The sequence below is a fragment of the Caretta caretta genome, chromosome 3 (assembly GCF_965140235.1).
Source record: "Caretta caretta isolate rCarCar2 chromosome 3, rCarCar1.hap1, whole genome shotgun sequence".
In the NCBI taxonomy this organism is placed as follows: Eukaryota; Metazoa; Chordata; order Testudines; family Cheloniidae; genus Caretta; species Caretta caretta.
In genome coordinates, this window is record NC_134208.1 from 8124429 (window position 1) to 8146188 (window position 21760).

Here is a 21760-nt window from a genome sequence, read left to right on the forward strand (position 1 = left end):
GGTCAGGCTTGACAAAGCCCTGACTGGGATGATTTAACTGGGAATTGGTCCTGCTTCGAGCAGGGGGTTGGACTAGATGACCTTCTGGGGTCCCTTCCAACCCTTATATTCTATGATTCTATGATTCTACTTGAAAAATCTCTGGCTCTGGACGCATGTGTAAACCCTCAGTGGAATACAGATAAGGACCACACATCTCCAAGAATCTCCAGTTTTACAGTTAAGTAACCTCCTCTTCATCCACAGCTACTTGATGCAGGAGGAGGAGAGTGAGGAAGAACATCAGCTACCAGGAGAGGAGCATCCAATCCCTGCTGCATCTTCTGTTCTGCCCCTGACAAGGCTGTGAATCCACCCATATTGGCCTCAATTGGTGAGTTTAAGGTATTCTGGTACCTGATGAAACACATAGCAGAAACCTTAGACATACCCCTGGAAGTAGTTCAAGAGAAGCAGCACAAATGATTGGACTTTTTCCATCTTTCATCACCAGGGACCATGCCCTTTAAAGATCTCGTGGAGCCCACAAGAACTACTTGTCATACCCCTGCATCCATCCTGCAAGGTCAAAAAGAGCTGACAGGTGGTACCAGATCCCTGCTAAAGATATAAATATTTCTAAGGGCTTGTCTTCATGTACAGCCACTGTTGCGCTTTAGGAAGACACTACTATGCCAACAGCCATTGGCATAGTTATCTACTGCCTCTTGGGGAGGTGGATTATGTCAACAGCAGAAGCTCTCCCATTGACATAGCGATGTCTACACAGGTGTGGATATTTCACACCCCTAAGTGACATAATTATACTGATACAGGTCTGTAGTGTAGACCTGGCCTAATTCCATCCTACACCTGCCTCTTGTAGTGGCAGCAGTACCAGAGAGATCAAAGCAGCAGGGACTTCTCAAGAGAGAAAAGGACCCCCAAAATTGGACCTCTTCATCTGCAAGGTTATATTCATCAGCGAGCCTCCAAAGGGGGGTGGCTGACTATGATGCCCTTCTCTCAAAATGTGATTCCTAAGAGCACCCAGATTTGAAATAGATCATCTCAGAGGGACAACTGACTGCCTGTACTTCTCTGTAGGCTGTGCTGAGCACAGTGGCCACTGCAAACAGTGATGAGGAAGATTGTCATGGTTTCAGTCCTCCAGAATACCCATGAGGTCCAGGAAACAATCATGGACCTCCTGTTTGAGGGCAGTGAACTGTTCAGCAACAGATCAAATGAAACCTTCCACACTCTAAAATACTTGAGGATGACTGCAGTCTCTGATATTCTGTCTTGACACCAAGGAGGAAGCAGCCATACCAACAATCATCCTTTAGACGGCACTTTATCCAATTTTACAGTCAGCCACGGAGGACCTCAGAGCCACTGAGGAAGAGAGATACCACCTGACACAGCCTTCTGCCTCCTGGGGCTTCCACCAGGCAGCCTGTTTGATTCCAATGTCCTATCAGTCCAAAGGATCTTTTTTTTATTCTATACTCCCCTTTGACAGCTGCCTTTGACAACTGCTTTTTTTAATTTTCAAGTTGCTTGGGCTGAGATTACTAAGGTCCAGCAGGTCCTGGAGATTGGAAACCCTAGGTATCTCATTCTGTTTCAATCCTTTCCCGCTCCCTTTTCAGGGACCCTTCTCACAAGAGTTCATTACAACTTGGAGCAGTGGAGGAGGTACCCGTACAGTTCAGGAACAGGAGGCTTTATTCCCATTTTCTGATCCCAAAGAAGAAAGAGTTGGTGGCCTACCCTGGACCTTCCATGTCTCAACCCCTTCATCCACCGTTTCAAATTCAGGAAGACGACTCAAGTCTTAGATCCTCAGGACTGATTCATGGCTCTTTAACCTGAAAGACTACATGTAACCTTTTCTGATAGAGTTAAGGGTCATAGAGGTTATCCAAGTGGATCTTCAGCTGTAAAAGGACATGTTATGAGTTAGCCAGCGTAGAGACACCTAACCATATTAGAGCTCAGTCCACGAGAACTCAAGCAGCCTTTGCTGAATGGTTGGGGAATATCCCTACAGCTGAAATGTGTAGAGTTGCTAAGTGGAGTTTGATCAGCATATTTACAAGACACTAGTCCTTACTAGAGGCTTGCAGATTGGGAGCAGATTTGTCCTGCTATGATTATTTAAGTAGGACTCCTGTTACCCACCTCCAAACAACTAGATAACTGCTTGTTAGTCCCCAATCTGTGTGGACAAGCACTCGCAGAAGAAAGAATAGTTACTAACCCTGCAGTAGCTAACTGTGGTTCTTCAAGATGTGTTGTCCACACAAATTTCATGTCCCATCCTCCTTCCCCACTACTGCAGAGTCCTACTCCTAGGGAAATCTGTACTGCCAATGGAACTGAGACACTGTTGGGCTCACTACACCCTTTATGCCTTCAGGTGAAGGGGGAAAGGGAGCCGGGCACTTCGGGTGTAGGCACAGCCCCAATGGACACTTCTGCTCAAAAGACTCTGATCTTGTGTGCATGGGGCATGTGCACATTGAGTAGAATCTGTGTAGCCAGCATATCTGGAAGAACCACAGTTACTGTAGAGTAAGTAACCATTCTAGTCTGTTGCTTGTTACTTTTCTGTTTGTCTTCTATTATAGTATTTGATTTGTGGTTAAGGCTGATCTTAATGCAGTTTGTGTCTGTGCATATGTGCCAGCTGTTCCATATACCCACATCCCACTATCAAAGCCTGCCCCAACAGTAATGTTTTTATTCTCAAACACTGGCCTACACCCCTCCATTATGGAATGCAATCTTCATGTTCAACTCATCAAAGAGAAGCTGGTATCTCCCCTCCCACAGTTTCACTTTGCAGTTTGCACTTTCTGCCAGGGCCTTTCCTTCACACTCCCCAGTTATTGAATCTCGTTCATCATTTTTCCTAAAACCATCTGGCGCATTTAAAAGCATCCCCACATATCTGTTGACATAAGTGTTTCAGTGAAGTTAATTGGTTGGCCCGTACATTTGTGAGCTTGGGAGCCTGGACAGCTGGATAGAGCCAGACCTAGAAAAGGTGAAAAGATCATAATGGTCTAAGATTGTGGTTTTTAGAATGCTCTCTTCAAAAAATACAAAAATAGGCCATCGTGTCATAGTATGTTGGGAAGAAAATGTCAGCCCATTTGGCAATGTTCTATATTAAGAGTTTTTTCCCTTCAAAGTACGGCTTTGATCAGAAAAGTGACTATGTAAAAATGGTGCCACCTTTCTCAACAGCTGACTTTCAGAGTCCTGTCTATTGGCATACCTGTAAAAAGTAACCATTTGATACTTTTGACTTGTCAGCTCTCCTGAGCCAAGGCAGCTACAGAAGAGTGAGCTGGATTCTATCCCGTCTCACGCAACAACAGTATTATTCAGTACGTTCTGATTTCAGGCCTAAATTCTATCTACAATTACACCTGAGTAACCTCAATAAGGACAAAGGGGTTTAGTGTTGTAAGCTGTTATTTTATTGCGTGGGTTGCAATAGTTGGTGTTTTTCTTATAGCCACAGCTCCTGAAGCCATGTACTTACCTGAGAATCTCAGCTTTCATTAAAATTTAAAAAATATTTAGCCCTTATGGTTGCAAAGAAGATGAAAAATGAGACCCAAGTGTCCAGTAAAAGCTCTAAAAACCAGAACACAGAAAAACCACAACACTTTTTTTTTTAATCCCCTGATTTTTAAGCCAATCTCATGGTTTTTGGCTGCCTGACTCTTGATTTTCCTAATGCTTGGGGTTAGTAATACTGGGGGTTACACAGGTGTTACTGAGCACAGAAATTAAGCCTAAATGGCTTTATTCCTGGAGAAGGATTATGACCCAGAAATAATCCAGTTTGACTTTCAAATGTAAGAGAGGTGGGTGGCAGCTAGAAAAAAATCTTTGCATGTAATCTGAGTAAATTTGAGCTGGAATCAGAGAAAAATGAATATGGAACCCCACTGTGCTATTTTATTTTTTGGGGAGAATCACTCTTCAGAGTAAATTCTTAGCTATTTGGTGCTTAGAATCTTAACTATTTTGAAGTGTTTTGTCTTGGAATACAAAAAGCATTCTTTGTTTTCTCTCTGGTAGGCTTTTTAAGCTATTTTGTTTGACACAATTATATTATTTGCTCTCTCTCCTAATCGCATTGGCACACTTGTACTGCAATCAGCTTCTGTCTTTTCAAAAGAGTGCTTAAAAATCCCTTAAGGCCCTGAATTGCAAAATAATCCAGACAGAGATCCCACCTGGAAGCTATCAGAAATAACGAGCCCTGGCATAATTTTTAAAAATTCTTCCAGTGCTTTCAGAATCCTCAAATCTGGTCTTTAGAAACATTGCAGTCAGAGCTCGTTGAGCCAAAATACATAAAACATCCATCTGGTTTATAGAAAATGGGATTAGACAAAAATAACTTGGCTTCTTATTTCTTTTGAAAGTGTCTGAAAATGTAGCTCTCATGTCACACTGCTCTTGCTTTCATAACTTCTTCATTTGTGAATAAGGGTGATGAAAGAGAACCTAAGAACTGCCATGCTGGATCACACCAATGCTCCATCTAGCCAGTAGCCTGTCTCTGTCAGTGGTCAGTACCAGAGCTTCAGGGGTGTGTGTGTGTGTGTACAGAACAGGGCAGTTAGAGTGATCTACCCAGCCCAGGCACTTCTGTTTTTCCCTGTGGGTGCTCCTCCCCCAAGGCCCTTGCCCACTCCCAACTTGCTGCTCTCCACCCTCCCCTGAGCGTCTCCTGCCAGCCACGAAACAGCTGATCGGCATCCCTGCCAAACAGCTGTGGCTGGTGGGTGCTGAGCACCCATTGTTTTTTTTTTCCATGGGTGCCTAAACCCTGGAGCACACATGGAGTCAGCGCCTATGCTACCCAGTCTTCCTCACCCAGTTTCTGGCAATCAGAGGTTCAGGGCGGCCCCAAGCATAGGGTTGCAGTGCTGATGGTCTTGGCAAATGGTCACTGATGGCTCTCTCCTCCATGAACGTACTTAGTTATTTTCTTGAACCCTGTTATACTTTTGGCCATTGCAACATCCCATGGCAACAAGTTGCACAGGTTAATTGTGCATTGTGTGGAAAAAGTACTTCATCTTGTTTGTATTAAACCTGCTGCCTATTAATTTCATTGCGTGGCTTCTGGGTTTTATATTGTGGGAAAGGGTAAATAACACACTTCCTTCCCCCCTCCCCCCACCTCCCCACCCCCCCACACACACATATCTGTCATGATTTTATAGACCTCTATCAACTGCCCCTTAGTAGCCACTTTTCTAATCTGGACAGTCCCAGTCTTTTAAATCTCTCCTCGTACGGAAGCTGTTCTATACCCTTGATCATCTTTGTTGCCATTCTCTAAACATTTTCCACTCCACCATATCCTTTTTGAGATGGGGCAACCAGAACTGGACGCAGTATTCAAGGTCTGGGGACACCACAGACTCCTATAGTGGCATTGTGATATTTACTGTTATCTATCCCTTTCCTAATAGTTCCTAACCTTCTGTTAGAGCTTTGTGTTTTGTCATTCACATGCCATCTGTTCTTTAAACAAGAGAAACAAGTGGAGGACTGGCCGCTTCATGAGGTATAGAGCCTTTTCCCTTCTTAGGCCATGTGCAATGAGTTTGGGGGGTTCACTATTGCTTTTAAAGAGAGGGTCTGTCCCATTTGGGGGTGGGATCTACAGCAAGCCAGTCCAACCCCTTAATGGGACGACATGGGAAAGATTTACTTTTCCAGTCTCCTTTTGCAGGAGCTATCACAGAATATGAGACACTTCCATAAACATCTAAAAGAATTAGGAAGTAGACATTAGTGATGGAAAGGGACCTGTTCCAATACATCACAGTCCCCATACCCGTGATTGAATAGTATGCTCCGGGACTGGCAATTTACACTGACTGTAGCTGAGACAAAGCCATATTATTTTTAATCTCATTCTATCTAGACTGTGTCCTTTTAAATACATCTTCAAAGAGCCCTGTCTCCAGAAAGGACTGTCGAGCTCTCTTAGGGGGATCTGATCTGTTGGACAGCCCAACAAAACACTCCTCACAACTGTTAAACTCCAGCAGCAAGCAGCCTTGTGTGATTGATTGGATGCGGTTTGGTGAACGAAGAGTTAAGGTTTGTCTTAGATCTCCTTTAATTGTAGAGCAAAATTAATTAATCCTGCCAAACTCTATTAGTGTATGAGCCGGGTGAAGCGAAACAACCGTAATTGAAGTGACATTTTTGCTCAGGCAGCCTGTTGAACTGTGATAGATTAGCAGTAAAGAAACCAGGAGTTGATGAGATTTTAGTGATTAACAGGTGTCACATTAGCACTGATTCTGTCCTGGGAGTATTCACTGGTCAGCCAGGCACACAAAAAACACATGCAGAAAAAAACATTAGACACAAACCAGAAGACCACATTTGCTTTTCAAGCATGTGACTATCTCTCATCAGCTGCTGTGGGAGTTCCCAGATAAATAATATCTTGCTCTGTTCTAGGACACGGTCTGCAGGACCCATGGTGCCCTTTACAACCTGTTATTCTGGAAATGGTTAAAATGGACTGTCATAAATATAAAGGGAAGGGTAAACCCCTTTGAAATCCCTCCTGGTCAGGGGAAAGCTCCTCTCACCTGTAAAGGGTTAAGAAGCTAAAGGTAACCTCACTGGCACCTGACCAAAATGACCAATGAGGAGACAAGATACTTTCAAAAGCTGGGAGGAGGGAGAGAAACAAAGGGTCTGTGAGTCTGTCTATATGCTGGTTTCTGCCGGGGATAGACCAGGAATGGAGTCTTAGAACTTTTAGTAAGTAATCTAGCTAGGTATGTGTTAGATTATGATTTCTTTAAATGGCTGAGAAAAGAACTGTGCTGAATAGAATAACTATTTCTGTCTGTGTATCTTTTTTGTAACTTAAGGTTTTGCCTAGAGGGGTTCTCTATGTTTTTGAATCTAATTACCCTGTAAGATATCTACCATCCTGATTTTACAGGGGGGATTTCTTTATTTCTATTTACTTCTATTTTTATTAAAAGTCTTCTTGTAAGAAAACTGAATGCTTTTTCATTGTTCTCAGATCCAAGGGTTTGGGTCTGTGGTCACCTATGCAAATTGGTGAGGCTTTTTATCCAGCATTTCCCAGGAAAGGGGGGGTGCAAGTGTTGGGAGGATTGTTCATTGTTCTTAAGATCCAAGGGTCTGGGTCTGTAGTCACCTAGGCAAATTGGTGAGGCTTTTTACCAAACCTTGTCCAGGAAGTGGGGTGCAAGGTTTTGGGAAGTATTTTGGGGGGAAAGACGCGTCCAAACAGCTCTTCCCCAGTAACCAGTATTAGTTTGGTGGTGGTAGCGGCCAGTCCAAGGACAACGGGTGGAATATTTTGTACCTTGGGGAAGTTTTGACCTAAGCTGGTAAAGATAAGCTTAGGAGGTTTTTCATGCAGGTCCCCACATCTGTACCCTAGAGTTCAGAGTGGGGGAGGAACCTTGACATGGACATTCATGCAACAGTAGGGCCAAGGAAATAAGCATTCTGAAGTAAGTAAATTCCAATGTTACAGTTTCTACAGAAACATTTACCCAGCTCCATGGCACATCCTGTGTGTGTTATGGTAGAAGCAGACTTGGTAACACTAACTTAAATCCTGCCAATGGACCCCACCACTCCTGGAGCCTCAGTGGGGCCGCTAGAGTGGATCTGATTGCAGGCTCATGGCCTCAGTTAGGATAACAGGAATAGAAAGGAAAATGCTACATCGGTGCACTGCGTCTGAGTTAACCATTGGAACGCCAGCTTCTTGACTCTTCTATATTAACTTCGGTTTTTTGTATTTAATTTGCCCTCACCACCCTCCAAGAAAGGAAATAAAAAGGGGGACGGCATGACATGTGCAGGACGAATTGCTTTTCTGATTCAAACTCTATTTGCCTCCTTCAAGCACTGGGCAGTGCTAGTTAGTAAGTTACATTTTAACAACAGGCTCCATTTGAGAATCTCAAAGGCTTTTGTAAGCACAAATTAAATTAAGCAAACACACAACACCAAGTAGGGAGGGTATTAAATCCTTCAGGACAAGAACCATATGTGTTTGTACAGCACCTGGCACAATGCGACCCTGATCCTAACTGATCCAGGCACTACTTTAATATAAATATGAATTATCCCTATTCTGTATATGAGGAAACAGAGAGCCAGGGTGGTGTCGGAACTGGGAATAGAAGTCACGTATCCTGACTTCCAGTCCAATGCTTCAGCCACAAAAACATCCTTCCTCCCAGGTATGTAGCAATGTGTCCCTTCTATTCCACCCTACTTGGCTCCTCACGAGTGCTAGGTCACTTTGATATTACTGTATAATGGTCTGATCAGCATTCTATGATAGTAGAGGGCATGAGCAGATAGGAACATGTTTTTTAAGGTCTCCTTTGAGAGACCCAACACTTGCTAAACTGCACAGAACTTTGCTGTGAGGAAGATGAAAGGCTGAGTTGACCCTGCCCAGACTCAAAGCCGTCGTTCCAGGGAGTCTACCCAGAGGCATTTCATTCTAAGGCTTAGGCCATTAAGCCATCTCCTTGGGCTCTGAGCAGTAATCTGAAGTGCAGAGGCATAGGATAATCCAAGATTAAGAAATGCAACCAAAGATTTCATGACTACAGCATTGGGGGAGGGGAGGGAGGAATGGGAGGACTGAAAACTTGTTCTTTAAATAAAACAGACTAATTTTGACTCGGGTGCAAGGCCTTGAGTCATACCTTCCATCCTATCAACCCCACTGTATCCATTATGGATAAAGCAAAAGGGACTGGTGTTAAACTAGTTCTACTACATGTAACCCTTTTGTCAGTGTGAGCGCCTACCCAGCATTTCTGGGGTCACTAAGTACCTTCCTTGGATGCCAGGAATGGACAGTGCTTCCCCGCTTGCAAGCACTGTCTGTATGAAACAAGGAAAACTATTAGGAGAAAAGAACCCAGCATCAATTTGGGCAGATGCCACAATGCCATCTGTATGAATGATAAACAAAACACTCCCCTGCAGTAACTTTGGCCATAGTCCATTAACTCAGTTCTCCAGCTGCCAGATATCCCTCTATCACATCGCTTTCCCCTTCCCCACCTACTAACCCCCACTCATGGTTTGGTGTAATTGGGTAGCAAAATCCCAGAGTCCTGAGGTGCACTCAGGCAGAGCTGGCCCCAGTCCCTTCAAAACACTGCCTGGTCCTGTTCTGAGGCTTCACCACCTAACCCAGCTATCGTGATTTCAAGAGGGGCCTCACCGGAGTTCACTCAGGTGTGCTGCTGCAGCAAACAACCGTCTGGGTTGCATCCTTTTAAGAAATTATCTCTGCATCCCCATCAAAGCATCCTCCCAATCGCACAGGGTCCTCAGTAACAGCACCTATCTTTTACACAGTGCTTTTCTTCAGCAAATGTCAGTGTGTTTCACAAGAGGTGACACTGTATGGAATGTGTGAGACTTTTTATGATATTGAAACCAATATTCTAAAATGGCAATAAATCTTGCCAGATCTGCCATGTACAGTATTCGTGGGAAAAAGTTATAATTAGCTAAATATGGTCATCACATTTATATGTATGTATCATCTTTGTATTGTGAGTTATAAATGTGTGGTATACCTGTATATCAAACTTGTCCTGTGTTTCTGGGTGGCACCCCCAGACAGATTGGCATCAGCACTATCCAGCTTGCCTGATGGCCTATCAAAAGCAATGAGCTATACAATGAACCCATTGAGAAAAGGCGGGGGTGATACCAATGAGTCAACAGGACATGTAGGGACATGCCTGTGGACAGAGGAGTCTGCTTTTCCATGTCCATGTGCTCTGAGTTTTTATTTAGGACAAAGGCAGTACCAGCCACATGACAAAGGATATAAAAAGGCAGCTGCATCTTCTCCATTTTGTCGTCAATCCTGCTTCCTACCTCTGGAGCAACTTGTCTACAAACGGAAGCACTGAACAAAGGACTGAATGACCCATCCAAGCTGTGGATGTGTTCCAGAGGGACTTCCAAGCCAGGAAACTCACCAATGCTGCTAAGAACCTGATATATGGATTCTGAAGTCTTATGTATGTATCTGACTGCTTTGATCAGTTCACAACTCTCGTCCTTTTCTTTTTCTTTTTTTCTTTTCAAAACCTTTAGTTTTAGATAATAAACGACTGGTTGGTAGCATGGTATTTTTGTGTAAGAGCCAAACTAATATTGACCTGGTAACATGGCTGACCCTTTGGGGTTAGAAGAATACGTAGTGAGCAGAGTTGTAAATAGCTTCTCACTTTATTGAACCCATGTACTGATTGGGAGCCAGAGAACTGGAATGCAATAAAGGGGGCTCTGTGATTCCTTTTTTCAGCTTCTTGATAACCAGTGTGGGAGATCAGGAGCACAGTTTGTGACTGGTTGGTGAATCTAACTACAGTGTTAATCTCCAGTTTGGGAGAGTCTGCTTTCCTCTTTCTAGCCTGCCCTGACTTTTGCATTTCCAGTGAGAGCTACCCTAGGCATCCCGGGTCACAGTAAGCATCATTATCCCCATTTTACAGGAAACTGAGGCACTGGGAAAGTAAGTGACTTCCTCAAGGTCACTGAGCTGGAGAGTCGCCAAACTGGGAATAAAACCAGGGCGCCTGAATCCCAGTCTAGGGTTCTACCCCCTAGACCACACCGCTCCCCAAACCAGGGCAAAGTCTGAACACGTTCCCCCATTACCACAAATTATGCAGTTACGTTTCCTGTATGTGGGGAAATTGCAAGGGTCAGCACAGCTGGTGTGCAACAGATGAGCCTCACCCAGAAAAACCTACTTTGCCAACAACTAGAACACAACCCTTGAACAGAATGCTTGCCATCAGATAGGAGCCCTTTTCTTCTCCTGCTTCACTTCCACCACCCAACCAATTCTGAGTTAATTTGGAGTTATGTTTCAGAGTGGTAGCCGGGTTAGTCTGTGTCAGCAAAAAGAATGAGGAGTACTTGTGGCACCTTAGAGACTAACAAATTTATATAATTTAATTTAATAAATTTGTTAGTCTCTAAGGTGCCGCAAGTACTCCTCGTTCTTTTTGGAGTTATGGTGACTCCCAGAATGTCACTGCAGGAATTCTGGACACAAACCTTATGTATGTGAAGCAGTTCTGTGGCGATTCTTCTCCTGTTCCCCAATAGATAGGGACAGAGAGCTCCTTACTCTCTAGAGCTTCGAGCCACAGGACTTACATGTATATCCTGTCTCAGTCCTTTCACCTTGGTCAACTTCAAAGGTCCCATTGACTTGAACGGCAGTTAGATCAGGCCCTGGAACTTCGGGCATGTTTGTGTCTGATTTTAAAATGTCATTCCATAGAGCAGTCTTCTGCTGACAGATGGGAATTCCCCTGGCAGAACTGTTTTAAATTCTTTTAGGAAAGGAAATGGATTATTACAGACTTCTGCCCTTTTGTTTTGTATTTTCAAGTCAAAACTGCCTTCTTGATCATCTCACAAGTGTTTGGGGAATGGGCTTCTATTTTCAAGCTTGACTGACCACTGAGTTGCACTGTAGAGAGAGGGAGTGCTGCCTAATGGCTAAGGTAGGGACCTGAGAATTGGGATTCCCCAGTTCTATTTGCCAGCCTGGTGCTGTGTCATTGCATCGTCTTGTGCAGATCTCTGTGCCTATATCCCCCTCTATACATGGGGGTTGATGATACTTCCCTACCTTCCAGGGGCACTGAAAGCTTTAATTCCTTGTTTGCAAAGCACTTTGAGATCCTTTGAGAGGCACGATAGGAGTGCAAAGTATCTGTTCATAGAATATAAGGGTTGGAAGGGACCCCAGAAGGTCATCTAGTCCAACCCCCTGCTCGAAGCAGGACCAATTCCCAGTTAAATCATCCCAGCCAGGGCTTTGTCAAGCCTGACCTTAAAAACCTCTAAGGAAGAAGATTCTACCACCTCCCTAGGTAACGCATTCCAGTGTTTCACCACCCTCTTAGTGAAAAAGTTTTTCCTAATATCCAATCTAAACCTCCCCCACTGCAGCTTGAGACCATTACTCCTCGTTCTGTCATCTGCTACCATTGAGAACAGTCTAGAGCCATCCTCTTTGGAACCCCCTTTCAGGTAGTTGAAAGCAGCTATCAAATCCCCCCTCATTCTTCTCTTCTGCAGGCTAAACAATCCCAGCTCCCTCAGCCTCTCCTCATAACTCATGTGTTCCAGACCCCTAATCATTTTTGTTGCCCTTTGCTGGACTCTCTCCAATTTATCCACATCCTTCTTGAAGCGTGGGGCCCAAAACTGGACACAGTACTCCAGATGAGGCCTCACCAATGTCGAATAGAGGGGAACGATCACGTCCCTCGATCTGCTCGCTATGCCCCTACTTATACATCCCAAAATGCCATTGGCCTTCTTGGCAACAAGGGCACACTGCTGACTCATATCCAGCTTCTCGTCCACTGTCACCCCTAGGTCCTTTTCCGCAGAACTGCTGCCTAGCCATTCGGTCCCTAGTCTGTAGCTGTGCATTGGGTTCTTCCGTCCTAAGTGCAGGACCCTGCACTTATCCTTATTGAACCTCATCAGATTTCTTTTGGCCCAATCCTCCAATTTGTCTAGGTCCTTCTGTATCCTATCCCTCCCCTCCAGCGTATCTACCACTCCTCCCAGTTTAGTATCATCCGCAAATTTGCTGAGAGTGCAATCCACACCATCCTCCAGATCATTTATGAAGATATTGAACAAAACCGGCCCCAGGACCGACCCTTGGGGCACTCCACTTGATACCGGCTGCCAACTAGACATGGAGCCATTGATAACTACCCGTTGAGCCCGACAATCTAGCCAGCTTTCTACCCACCTTGTAGTGCATTCATCCAGCCCATACTTCCTTAACTTGCTGACAAGAATACTGTGGGAAACCATGTCAAAAGCTTTGCTAAAGTCAAGAAACAATACATCCACTGCTTTCCCTTCATCCACAGAACCAGTAATCTCATCATAGAAGGTGATTAGATTAGTCAGGCATGACCTTCCCTTGGTGAATCCATGCTGGCTGTTCCTGATCACTTTCCTCTCATACAAGTGCTTCAGGATTGATTCTTTGAGGACCTGCTCCATGATTTTTCCAGGGACTGAAGTGAGGCTGACTGGCCTGTAGTTCCCAGGATCCTCCTTCTTCCCTTTTTTAAAGATTGGCACTACATTAGCCTTTTTCCAGTCATCCGGGACTTCCCCGGTTCGCCACGAGTTTTCAAAGATGTTTTTAATGGGCCCTCTGGAATATGCCTATATTTCCAAGCTCTTTGACTCCCCCCACAGTTAACACTGCGTCATGGCAGCCCTGTCCCTGGCCATTGTACTTGAGATCGAATACCCCCCGCTCATCCCTCCCCCGGTCTGTAAAAGAGAGGCTCCACCGATTGTTCAAAAGACATTACTCAGAAGCAATACAAAGCTCTCCCAATCCCGCAGGAGCTGAGCAAACTGGGGTGGGCTAGGGCAGGATCTAGGCCTTGAGCTGGGATGGGGAGCCACAAAACTTCTTAGATTCATTCATAGACTTGCAGACCGGAAGGAACCATTATGATCATCTAGTCTGAAACTCCTGCATAACACAGGCCGTAGGACTGCTCTGAATTCATTCCTGCTTCCAGTCCAAGAGCAGTGGTTGAACTAGAGCGTATCTTTCAGAAAAACATCCGGTCTCAGTTAAAAACATTTCCAGCAATGGAGAATCTGCCATCAACCTTGGTAATTTCTTCCAGTTATTAAATTATCCTTACTGTTGAAAATGTGCTCCTTACTTCTAGTCTGACTCTGTCTAGCTTCAACTTTCAGCCTCTGGATCCTGTTATACCTTTGTTTTCTAGTTTGTCAGCCCTCTGTTATCACATTTCTGTCCCTATATAGGTACTTACAAACTGTGATCAAGTCACCCCTTACCCTTCTCTTTGATAAGCTACATTGACCGAGCTCCTGGAGTCTCTCACTGTAAGGCATATTTTGGATTAATGGAGAGAGGCCCTCCCACAGAGAGTGGTGGGATGGAGAATGGGGGTCTGGAGGGAAGAGGCAGGGAGCTAGGAGTTTTGTGATGACTTTTGTAGGGGGATGTGGGGCTTTGGTTGGATTGGATCCAGGTCCCACTGCATTTGAATCCGCCACTGTGAGTGTGCTACACCCTAGGAATGGAGGGACTGTCCCATTTGGACCTGACAGACTGTCCCTCACAGCAAGCCAAGCATTTGGGAAATGTGAATTTCAGCCACATCAGACCAACTTCCTCCCTTGGCCTATATGACTGCAGGCTGCCAGACCAGGCTACCCTGTTGCAGGACAGTTCAATGAATCCTCTAATAGATAAAGTGTCTGTGGATGGCGCTGAAGACCATGTGAAGTAGTCCCTGGGTTTGGCAGGACTAACAAGGGTGCCTCTGCGTAGCAAGTCTCAGAGCCTGGATCAATACTCACTACGGTGCTAAACACAGCTGTGTAGATGTTGGGGTTCAGGCTGGAGCTCAGGCTCTGAAGCCTCTGGAAGGGGGCGAGCGTCCGAGGCCGAACTCCAGCTCAAGCCCACATGTTCACACAGATACTTTTAGCACTGTAGTGCAAGCCTGAGTCTGTCAACCTAGACTCACTGCCATGGGCCACACAGTGTCCCTAACGGGTCTTGTAGTGCACTGTAAATGGCTTCTTGGGTACTCTGTGAATCTTCAGCCAAGGCAGGGGCTTTTCCTCCCCTCCACACACAGGCCAGGGGAGGGGGCTGAGCAAGCTGCCAGGGCAATTTTCTGTTCCCTTTCCCCTCATGGGACTGGGAGGCTGGTTGCATGCAAGGATCTTGGAGGACTAGGGAGTCCTTGGGTGCTACCAGCCACAATATCACTTTGTCCCCAGGCAGGCAGAGTGCTGCTCCCGTGTGCTTCTAGACCAGCTGCTATCACCCACAGACTAAAAAGAACTAGATGAATTCATGGAGGATAGGTCCATCAATGGCTATTAGCCAGGATGGGCAGGGATGGTGTCCCTAGCCTCTGTTTGCCAGAAGCTGGGAGTAGGCAACAGGGGATGGATCCCTTGATGATTATCTGTTCTTTTCATTCCCTCTGGGGCATCTGGCACTGGCCGCTGTCGGAAGACAGGACACCAGCTAGATGGACCTTTGGTCTGACCCAGTATGGCCGTTCTTATGTTCTTAGACTAAGGGAGGGCAGAACAAATATCTGGAAGCTGGATATTTTTGTATTAGTATCTGAGAATATGTTGTTGGGACGATATGGCTGATATTACATCACCCCATCCCTAGAGCCTGCACTCTGCATCCCCACGATCCCTGGTCTGCCAGACCAGCCTGATGATTCTCACCATTGCTGCTTTCCCCTGGTCATGCCTTTCATGGATGGAGAGAGGGCTGTGGTCTTAACGGGTCTGGAAGCAAGAAAATTCCCATTTACAATCCCAAATCACTGCACAGCTTTGGGTTAGTCATTCCAGCCAGAGGTTTCCAAAGTGACTAATGATTTTGGGTGTCCAATTTGAGACTCCTTAGCATCCTCATTTTTACAAGGTATGTGCTCAGCAGTGACCGAAAATCAGGCCCCTATATTTGTCTCAAGTCAGGAAGCCAAAAAGTGAGGCATCAAAAAGGCAGACTCGATCTGAAATGTTTGGCCTTCATCCCTCTCTACCTCAGTTTCCCTATCTTTAAGATGGGGATGAGAATCCTGACCTACCTCACTGAGGTGTAGTGAGGATTAATTAGTGTTTTTTTGTAAGGCTCTTTGAAGATGTAAATTACTATGTAAGTGCTGAGCATTACGAACTACAAGTAACCACTCCCCTACAACTTATGCTGAGAAGCAGCTGCTACTAATCCTTAATAAGAAACCTTGTCTATCCAGGAGAGCAATCAGATTTAAGGCATTCTGCCTATTGTAGCAATACCTTGGGATGATAATTTTTCAGATTTTCTTTCAAGAAAAAAAAGAGAAATAACAGGCACAGATGCTAACTTTGTAGGAAAGCCTCAATGACAAGACAATGCCTGGCCTACAACATTACCTACAGAATTGCAATCCGGTTCATAAACAGAGACAGCCTGACCCAGTGGCACTGCTGGCTCCCAGTCCAGTGGTCCCCCTTAAACTGAAGGGAGTTGCGTTCACGGAGAGGTGAGCATGCAGGGCTTTACAGATGTTGATCACTGAGTATTATTTATTATTTGGATACTTTGTTCAAGGAAAAAACCCAGTCCAAAATTCAAACACCCTCACCTGGTTGGTGAGAGCTTAAATTGCAGCCATACGTCATTAACATTCATTCCCAAGGGATAAAATCCCCATCATCACACTGCAAACAGGAAGCAACTCCTGCTAATGTTAGCCACAGATGAATGGCAGAGGCAGGTTTCATGTCTGATCTGAGATACACAGGCCCTAACTGAGCAAAGCATTTAGATCTATTTTTTATTTTAAGCACAGGGGTGAAGTCAGTGAGATTTAATCATGTGCTTAAGTACTGTGCTGCATCAGAAATCAACATGCCACAAGGAGTGCTAGAGAGATGAGGCAGGTGAGGGAATACTTTTTATTAGACCAACTTCTGTTGGTGAGAAAGTGACTCTGAAGCTTACACAGAAATTGCTTGTGTTTTCTTAGAGGGAATATGCAGCACAATAGCGCCATCTAGTGCATTTTGAAAGTGATGTTCCCTTTTCAATGTCAGTAACTTGCTTAGCCCTGGTCTACACTATGAGTTTAGGTCAAATTTAGCAGCATTAGATCGATTTAACCCTGCACCTGTCCACACAACGAAGCCATTTTCGTCGACTTAACGGGCTCTTAAAATGGATTTCTGTACTCCCCGATGAGGGGATTAGCGCTGAAATCGACATCGCCGGGTCGAATTTGGGTTAGTGTGGACGCAATTCAACGGTATTGGCCTCCAGGAGCAATCCCACAGTGCTCCATTGTGACCGCTCTGGACAGAACTCTCAATTCAGATCAGGTCAGGTACACAGGAAAAGCCCCGCAAACTTTTGAATTTAATTTCCTGTTTGGCCACTGTGGCATGACCATGCAGAGCTCATCAGCAGAGATGACCATGGAGTCCCAGAACTGCAAAAGAGCTCCCGCATGGACTGAACGGGAGGTACTGGATCTGATCACTGTATGGGGAGAAGAATCCGTGCTATCAGAACTCTGTTCCAAAAGATAAAATGCCAAAATATTTGAAAAAATCTCCAAGGGCATGAAGGACAGAGGCTATCACAGGGACCCGCAGCAGTGCTGCATGAAACTTAAGCAGCTCAGGCAAGCCTGCCAAAAAACCCAAGAGGCAAACGCCCGCTTGGGGTCAGAGCCCCCAGGCATGCCACTTCTATGATGAGCTGCATGCAATTCTAGGGGGTGCCCCTACAGCTACCCCACACCTGTACGTGGACTCCTGCAAGGGAGTCTCACGCAACAGGGATGAGGATTTTGGGGACGAGGAAGATAGCGCACACCAGGCAAGCGGAGAAACAATTCTCCCCAACAGCCAGGAACTGTTTATCAACCTGGAGCCAATACCCTCCTGTCATAAATATAAAGGGAAGGGTAAGCCCCTTTAAAATCCCTCCTGGCCAGAGGAAAAATCCTCTCACCTGTAAAGGGTTAAGAAGCTAAAGGTAACCTCGCTGGCACCTGACCAAAATGACCAATGAGGAGACAAGATACTTTCAAAAGCTGGGAGGAGGGAGAAAAACAAAGGGTCTGTGTGTCTGTTGGTATGCTGCTTTTGCCGGGGATAGAACAGGAATGGAGTCTTAGAACTTTTAGTAAGTAATCTAGCTAGGTATGCATTAGATTATGATTTCTTTAAATGGCTGAGAAAAGAATTGTGCTGAATAGAATGACTATTTCTGTCTGTGTGTCTTTTTTGTAACTTAAGGTTTTGCCTAGAGGGATTCTCTATGTTTTGAATCTAATTACCCTGTAAGGTATCTACCATCCTGATTTTACAGGGGTGATTCCTTTACTTCTATTTACTTCTATTTCTATTAAAAGTCTTCTTGTAAGAAAACTGAATGCTTTTTCATTGTTCTCAGATCCAAGGGTTTGGGTCTGTGGTCAACTATGCAAATTGGTGAGGATTTTTACCAAACCTTTCCCAGGAAGCGGGGTGCAAGGGTTGGGAGGATTTTTGGGGGAAAGACGTGTCCAAACTACGTTTCCCAGTAAACCCAGTTAGAGTTTGGTGGTGGCAGTGGATATTCCAAGGACAAAGGATAAAATTAATTTGTACCTTGGGGAAGTTTTAAGTTTAAGCTGGTAAAAGTAAGCTTTAGGAGGTTTTCATGCAGGTCCCCACATCTGTACCCTAGAGTTCAGAGTGGGGGAGGAACCTTGACAGCTCCCAACTCTTCCAACCAGGGCTCCCAGACCTTGAAGGCAGAGAAGGCTCCTCTGGTGAGTGTACCTTTGTAAATATAATACATGGTTTAAAAGCAAGTGTGTTTAATGATTAATTTGCCCTGAAGGCTTGGGATGCATTCACAGCCAGTACAGCTACTGGAAAAGTCTGTTAACGTGTCTGGGGAAGGGGTGGAAATCCTCCAGGGACATCTCAATGAAGCTGTCCTGGAGGTACTCCCAAAGCCTTTGCAAAAGGTTTCTGGGGAGGACAGCTTTATTGCGTCCTCCATGGTAGGACACTTTACCATGACAGGCCAATAGCATGTAGTCTGGAATCATTGCATAAGAAAGCCTGGCAGCATGTGGTGGCGGTGTTTGCTGGCATTCAAACAACATCCGTTCTTTATCTCTCTGTGTTATCCTCAGGAGAGTGATATCATTCATGGTCACCTGGTTGAAATAGGGGAATTTTATTAAGGGGACATCAGAGGTGGCTGTTCCTGCTGGACTGTTTGCCTGTGGCTGAAAAGAAATCATCTCTGCTGTTAGCCACACAGTGCGGGGAGGGGTGAAGCGATCATCCCAGAGAGTTGGGTGTGTTGGGGGTTTAGTTGGGTTTGTGCTGCACGTTAACCCGAAAACATCAGCCCCTCCTTTTAAATGGCCAATGTGTCTTTTTCAATTTTATACTCCCTTTTTTCCCCCCTGCAGCTGCAAATGTTTCAACGCTGTGACAAGCATCTCTGTCCCAGAGGCTAGCGCAGATAAGAAGGCAAAAAAATGCACTCACAATGAAATGTTCTCTGAGCTCATGCAGTCCACCCAAACTGAAAGAGCCCAGCAGAATGCGTGGAGGCAGACAACGGCAGAGTCCAGGAAAGCACAAAATGAATGCGAGGACAGGAGGGATGTGCAAGAGGATAGATGGCTGGAGCAACAGGAGAGGTTGCAGGATCAAGAGGAAAGGTGGCGGCAGCATGATGAAAGGAGGCCGGATGCAATGCTGAGGCTACTGGAGGATCAAACTGATCAGCTCTGGCGTATGGTTGAGGTGCAGGAAAGGCACAGACCACCACTGCAACCCCTGTGTGACCAACAGCCCTCCTCCCCAAGTTCCATAGCCTCCTCACCCAGATGCCCAAGAACGTGGGGGGGCCCTCCGAGCACCCAACCACTCCACCCCAGAGGATTGCCCAAGCAACAGAAGGCTGGCATTCAATAAGTTTTGAAGTGCAGTGTGGCCTTGTCTTTCCCTCTTCCTCTCCTCCCCCAACCCACCCGGCGCTTCCCTCCTCCCCCAATGCCCTGGGCTACCTAGGCAGTTATCCCCCTGTTTGTGTGATGAATTAATAAAGAATGCATGAATTTGAAACAACAATGACTTTATTGCCTCTGCAAGCAGTGATTGAAGGTGGGAGGGGAGGGCGGCTGGCTTACAGGGAAGTAGAGTGAACCAAGGGGGTGGGTTTTCATCAAGGAGAAACAAACAGAACTGTCACACCTGGCCTGGGCAGTCATGAAACTGGTTTTCAAAGCTTCTCTGATGCGCAGCGTGCCCTGCTGTGCTCTTCTAACTGCCCTGGTGTTTGGCTGCGCATAATCAGCGGCCAGGCGATTTGCCTCAACTTCCCACCTCACCATAAATGTCTCCCCCTTACTCTCACAGATATTGTGGAGCACACAGCAAGCAGTAGTAACAATGGGAATATTGGTTTTGCTGAGGTCGAACAGAGTCAGTAAACTGCATCAGCGCGCTTTTAAATGTGCAAATGCACATTCTACCACCATTCTGCACTTGCTCAGCCCGTAGTTGAACAGCTCCTGACTACTGTCCAGGCTGCCTGTGTACGGCTTCATGAGCCAGGACATTAAGGGGTAGGCTGGGTCCCCAAGGATAACTATAGGCATTTCAACATCCCCAATGGTTATTTTCTGGTCTGGAAAGTATGTCCCTTCCTGCAGTTGTTCATACAGACCAGAGTTCCTGAAGATGCAAGCATCATGTACCTTTCCTGGCCATCCCACGTTGATGTTGGTGAAATGTCCCTTGTGATCCACCAGTGCTTGCAGCACCATTGAAAAGTACCCCTTTCGGTTTATGTACTGGCTGCCTTGGTGATCCGGTCCCAAGATAGGGATATCCGTTCCATCTATTGCCCCACTACAGTTAGGGAATCCCATTGCAGCAAAGCCATCCACTATGACCTGCACATTTCCCAGAGTCACTACCCTTGATAGCAGCAGCTCAGTGATTGCATTGATTTGCCCACTCCAAATTGATTCCCGACTGACTGGTAGCTGTCTGGCATTGCAAGCTTCCAGAGGGCTATCACCACTTGCTTGTGAACTGTGAGGGCTGCTCTCATCTTGGTATTCTTGTGCTTCAGGGCAGGGGAAAGCAAGTCACAAAGTTCCATGAAAGTGCCCTTATGCATGCGAATGTTTCGCAGCCACTGGGAATCATCCCAGACCTGCAACACTGTGCAGTCCCACCAGTCTGTGCTTGTTTCCCGGGCCCAGAATCGGCATTCCACGGCATGAGCCTGCCCCATTGCCACCAGGATGGCCAAATTGCCAGGGCCCGTGCTTTGAGAGAAGTCTGTGTCCGTGTCCTCATCACTCTTGTTACCGCGCTGCCATCGCCTCCTCACCTGCTTTTGCAGGTTCTGTTTCTGCATATACTGCATGATAATGCGCGAGGTGTTTACAATGCTCATAACTGCCGCAGTGATCTGAGCGGGCTCCATGCTTGCTGTGGTATAGAGTCTGCAGGAAAGCAGAGTTGCAGGGGAAGCGGCGGTTGGATGACCAGTTTTGCAGACCTACTGCACCGTCTGCTGCCAGGACACAACAGCTGAGTGGGCTTCACACGGTATGGCGAGACGAGCAGCCGAGCAGAGTTGCAGCGGAAGCGGCCCTGCAAGACCACCAGGAGAGCAGAGTGGCAGCGGAAGCAGTGGATGATGATGGTCATATAGAGGACCTGCGAGGTGGATTCATAGCATCAGGAGTGCAGCAGAGCAGAGTTGCAGCGGAAGCGGTGGATGACGACGATAGTTTGCAGTCCTACTGCACTGTTTGCTGAAAGCAGTATGGCGCCCGCACGGAAAAAAGGCGCAAAACAATAGTCTGCCATTGCTTTCACGGAGGGAGGGGCGACTGACTACATGTACCCAAAACCACCCACGACAATGTTTTTGCCCCATCAGGCATTGGGAGCTCAACCCAGAATTCCAATGGGCGGCGGAGACTGCGGGAACTGTGGGATAGCTACCCACAGTGCAACGCTCCGAAAGTTGACGCTAGCCTCGGTACAGTGGACGCACTCCGCCGACTCAATGCGCTAGTGG

General features: G+C 46.1%; 1 protein-coding gene across 3 annotated transcripts in view; it reads left to right on the top strand.

Moving 5' to 3' along the window:
* The window catches only part of FZD3 (frizzled class receptor 3), a 136858-nt gene extending 117070 nt beyond the window's left edge, over positions 1 to 19788 (top strand). Inside the window, exon 9 of one of the 3 annotated variants that reach the window (XR_007356033.2) lies at positions 19122 to 19788. The gene's annotated coding sequence lies outside the window, so the exon portion shown is untranslated. Of the gene's footprint in view, positions 1 to 246; positions 6877 to 19121 lie in introns of those variants that run through there. The other 2 variants (XR_012667526.1, XR_012667527.1) reach the window with 2 other exon arrangements.
* Positions 19789 to 21760: the final 1972 nt, after the last annotated feature.